Source organism: Cucurbita moschata, unplaced genomic scaffold (assembly GCF_002738365.1).
Source record: "Cucurbita moschata cultivar Rifu unplaced genomic scaffold, Cmos_1.0 Cmo_Scf00040, whole genome shotgun sequence".
Taxonomy (NCBI): Eukaryota; Viridiplantae; Streptophyta; class Magnoliopsida; order Cucurbitales; family Cucurbitaceae; genus Cucurbita; species Cucurbita moschata.
In genome coordinates, this window is record NW_019268556.1 from 1,744,089 (window position 1) to 1,749,610 (window position 5,522).

The following is a 5,522-nucleotide window of genomic DNA, read 5'->3' on the forward strand; positions in this document are numbered from 1 at the left end:
GAGTAATTTTCTTTGGACTGAATTTAGCCTACATTTTGTAAAATGGTAGAGAATATGGAGAAAAAATTACGAGAAGCCTGTTTTAACCCATAAAGAGATTTATGTAGCCAACATACTATATTCTCCCCCTATCGGCGAAGACCTGGTGGTAAAGACATGTAGCTTCCTCATCTAGATTTCCATGGAGAAAGACATTTTGAACATCCAACTGATGAGTCAACCATTTTTTAGCAGAGAAATAGTGTGTAAGGAACAAAGTGTAGTAAGTTTCACTGTGGAAGAAACTGTCTCTTTTTAATCAATACCTTCAACCTGAGTGTATCCCTTTGCTACTAGCTAAGCTTTATAATGTTCAATAGAACTATCAGAGTTGTATTTAATTTTGTACACCCAATAACAACCAATAGCTTTATGGCCAGGCAGTAAAGGAACTAGAGACCAAGAATGATTATGTTCCAAAGCTGCAATTTCAGCATTCATAGCCTGCTGTCATAATGGGTTGCCAATTGCCTCATAAGAGCTAGAAAAGCACGTTCAGTAGGAGAAAAATGAGAGAATGAAAGGTGATAATGAAAGAGATACCTGGTGCTAGTGTTGGGACTTGAGCTAGAGATTAAATGATTGACTGCAGAAGACATCATATAATCATTATGCCAAATAGGAGGCTGTTTGGACTGGAGCTGATGTATCAAGTGGGATAGGAACTGATGTATCAGATGGGATAATATTAGAATTAGTGGGTGAATCTGAAGAAAGAATAAAAGGTGGAGGAGACGGCGAAATAGAAGGTGAATAGAATTAGAATAGATGTTTGAGTAGGATAAATCATGAAGTGGTAAAATGGGGGCCGAAAAAGCTAATGTCAAAGTTTGTGAAGCTAATGAAAAAGGAAAATCATCTTCACACAATTTAACACCACGACTGATAAAGAATTTGTAAGATTGCATGTCATACAACTTTTAACATTTGTGACCACAAGGATATCCTATGAAAACACAAGGAATTGCCCGAGGTTCAAATTTTTGTTTAGGATGTACTACAGTTGCATAACTTTTACATTAAAAAACTTTAAGATGATGAAATGTAGGTGACAATTTGTAGAGTGCCTCAAAGGGTGTTTTGTTAAATAACAGTGTTGATGGTATTCTATTTATAAGATAAACCGCAATTAAAATGTACTCTTCCCAAAAATTAAGTGGAACCGATGACTGAAAGAGAAGAGACCTAGCTACATTTAGGATATGACAATGTTTACGTTCTACGACTCCATTTTGTTGTGGATGATAGACAGAAGTGCGCTGAAATTCAATGCCACATGAAGTAAAAAATGGTTGCAAAAATAGGAACTTAGTCCCGATCGCATTATCTTGATAGTAGTATGAAATTGACTTTGAATGAATTTAACAAAATTCATTAACAAATGATGTACTTTTGATTTATGTTGCATAAGAAAAACCTAAGTACATCGTGTAAAATCATCAACAATAGTGAGCAAAAAACGCAAATAAGAATGGGTAGAAATTTTATGATGTCCCCAAACATCACAATGTAATAGATCAAAGGCAAAATATGTTGTTATTGAGCTTTTTGGAAAAGACAACCTAGTTTGTTTTGCTAAGGCAAATACTACCGTTATGAGAAAAAGTAACATTATTAAGATGCAATTGATCAATTAGAAATTTAAAACTAGAAAATGAAGGATGACTTGGGCATAAATGTCACAAATCAGATGACTGGGATACTTGATAAGGTGAAGATTTGATTGTAGATGAAGAAATATGATAAAGACCTCCGAATTGTTTACCCAAGCCAATCATCTTTCCCGTAGCCACGTCTTGCATCACACAAGAATCATAATAGAAAATAACACAACATTTCAAGTCATTGGTAAGTTTGTTAATAGACATTAGGTTTAAATTGATTGAAGATACACATAAAATATTGTTTAATTTAAGGTCAGGATTAAAGAAAACATTGTTCGTATGTGACACATTTGTTGTAACTCCTTTAGCCAAATTTATTGTAGAAATGATTGCAACCTTTAGTTCAGTCATAATAGATGTTTTGGATACTATATGATCCGTAGCTCCATTATCGAGAATCCATGAATTAGAACTAATAGAGTTAATTGATAAAGCAAATATGGGAAACAAACCTGCAGGATTGATGTAACGGTCAGAATTACCAGAACGACGATGATTAAGTGTAGATAAGGCTTATGCTATCTGTTCTAATTGCTTAAGAAAAAAAAATTGGAATGGAATTAGGTGACTATTCTTCTGTACTTAGCTGAGAAACACCGGTCGTATTTGCAGATGATCAATATCTACGATTGCTGTGTTGATTGACTTGTATTGCCCTTCCAAAATTATTTTTTTGTCGACATCGATCTTCTGTGTATCTCTTTTTATCACAAAATTTTTAGTGAAACTTAAAAATTGTCACTCATCAATTATATAACCACTCCAATTGGAGTGTTCACACGATTTGTCCTTGGTGAATTTTGAATATGTTGTATTCTTCTGCATTGCTATTGCAATTCATCCTAGAGTGCTTTGAGCTTAGTGAAATATGTTGACAGTGTCATGGTTACTAGGATCATTGCTATCGACTTTTGTATATGAAAAATTGGAGGAACATTCTTTTGTGAGAATGGATCGTGAAGATCAATCCACACTTGATGAGCTGTCTTGACGTGAATAATACCTACACGGATATCTGCTTCAACTGAATGAGTTAACCAAGATAATATTATACTCTTGCATTGATTCCAGAGTTCAAACTCTATTGAATATGCATCTTGAGATGGTTCTTCAATTGTGTCATTAATGAGGCCTTTTTGGCAACAAGAACATGCATAACTGATTTACTCCATGATTGGTACTTTGTCTTATCTAATGTGATTGGAACAAGTGAATATCCTCCTTATCAGAGTGATGAATGAAATAAGGATGTGTTAAATCAACATCTGACATTTTGAAACTGATTTGGCTGATTCAGCCATAAACGAAATTTTGATATTTAATAACACCAAGATCGGTGCTCTGATATCATGTTAAGAATGAGAAACAGAAGAGGGATTGAAAGTGCAATCTTCATTCATGTTTACAACGTTTAAATAGGATAAAACTACCAGCTAATTCCTACCAATAAAATAAAACATACTACTCAACAAATCCTAAAAATAAGATAAAATATAACAAATAAATCAAATCCTCCAAATAATATAAAATATACTACTACAAACTTCTAAAAATAAGAAGAAAAAAAAAATATTAATTGATTACGGATATTAAGATATATTTGAGAACTAATAACGGTTATACCACCAAACATATTCTCCAAATATCTTTATATCTTAATATAATATAGGGATATTATGCCTACTAAAGCTAGGGGTAAATTTCTACAAAACAATAAGAAACTTTAAAGGTATCTTTCCACTCCCTAAGATTTCATAGTTGTCCTCTAACTTCATTTCTCTTGGGGATTTAGGTTATTTAGTATTGTTGAGAGTCTCTATTATTTTGGAGATTTTAATAATATTTTTTATTCATTTCTAGATCAACTAAATTATAGGAACAAGTGAAGCATATTCATTTTTCGACTTACTCAGAAAATCTCGTCTCAGAGGAGACGAGCATAGCTATTCAGGATTATAAACATGACTTAAATACCAGTTATTTAAGTAAGGTAGCTTGCTATTAAGGAGACAAGGCATTATTAAAGAACTAGTTGCTCAACATGTTAAAAGAGTTAGAAGAACGGAGCTTGGGCACTGTTATTGTCTCTATTCTTTGACAAATTTTAGTAATATGTTTCCTAAGTATTCCCTCAATCTTATGTACATCTAATTGAATACTTTACTTTGTAGTGTAAGTACATCATAAAATTTCAATTTCAGTTAGGGAGGGAAGTCTCTTGGATTAGATTATATTAAAAAAAAAAAAAAAAATTAATTTTAGCCATTTTATAGTCATGAATAAAAACTATAATTAAATTTATAAACATAAAAACGTTAACCATGAAGCTATAAATATTATATTATAACTTTAATAAATGCTATAAAATGTTTTCATGGTAACTTATATAAGCTATAGCTTCATAATCAATTATAGCATTCATTCTAGCTATAAAGAACACTATAAAAAGTTCCAAACATTTTTTAACCTGAGGTACCACGACGTAAAAAAAAAACGTTATAAAAAGTCTAAAATAGTATTTATAGGTTATCGTATACATTATTTATTATAGTGTCATAACCTATGCCCTTCTGCAAAATTAAACCTTTAAAACATTCACCATAAAACAAAAACATCTTTAAAACAACGGAAGAAAACTAAATAAAACAAGTAAAACATTAAAAGTAAAGACATCATATACTAACCTAAGACTAAGAAAATAAAATATCACTGTCCTATGCTTTCCATGGTCTCTACTTGCGATATCGTCGTCAGCTGTATATAGGTGCTTTGCCTTTACCTGAACTAGAAGTAGCACATGACTTGAGTACTTGAGTATTTTAAGAAATACTGAGTAAGTGACCTCACTATTGGGGCTAGGGAATGTAAACACATGAAACTCATGTTCTAGGGACCTATCGTCAAAACAATCATAATAGTCGAGCTAGCTGTCCGTAGGTCAGCAAACCCCCCAGTGTCATGAGAGACATGATCATCGTCATAATAGTGTACACATTCATACTCATCATCATAAATGGGGAAGTAACCCAGTGTATATGTACACACAACATGCATGAGATTCTTATAGTTTTCATCTTTAGAAACAACCAGTTCACATATTACTCTAAGTAACATTCATGCCTTAGTCATCATCATTAACATTAATTAAAGTTGTGTCTTAGAAAAATCATCGTCATAATGTATCATGACATTTAATACATACATATCATCTTAATATGAAATACCGTCATAATAAGTCATCTCATCATCATACATCATCATCATCATATCCTCACCATACAACGTCATCATGGTATAAATATCGTATAACATCATACAACATAGTCACATCATCATATAATATAAAGCATAACTGACACGTGCAAGGTCCATTGGACACGTGTCGTCATACATAAAACAAGTCTTGCGATCGAGTTGATAGTAAGACCACTTAATGTTTGAAATTTAATCATGTCGTCGTCGTCTTTTTCTGATCAAGGATTTGCAACTCCCCGACTCCGCTGGGGATTGAACCCAGAGTCTCTGGTTTCGTAGACCAGCGCCTTATCCATTGGGCCACGGAGTCATCAATACATATATATACTTTTTATGCTCCACTCTAGTTTATTACCAGATTGTGGTTCCCACCTTGCTTCTTACCTTCTTTCATTGGATGCACCTTTTAAATAAACGAATGCTCAAACAGCTATCACTCTTCTGCTTTTGTGATAATCTTCAGTCATTGCATTGTCATGATCAAATTTTTTAGACTTCGAATTTCAGACCATGACTAAGAGAAAAGACAAAAGCAAATAAAAGTAAAAATGAAAGTATAAATAC

General features: G+C 32.7%; 1 non-coding gene across 1 annotated transcript; it reads right to left on the reverse strand.

The window, feature by feature from the left end:
• Positions 1–5,195: 5,195 nt before the first annotated feature.
• TRNAR-ACG lies at positions 5,196–5,268 on the reverse strand. Its single transcript has one exon. It is a non-coding gene; the product is annotated as a tRNA-Arg (tRNA).
• Positions 5,269–5,522: the final 254 nt, after the last annotated feature.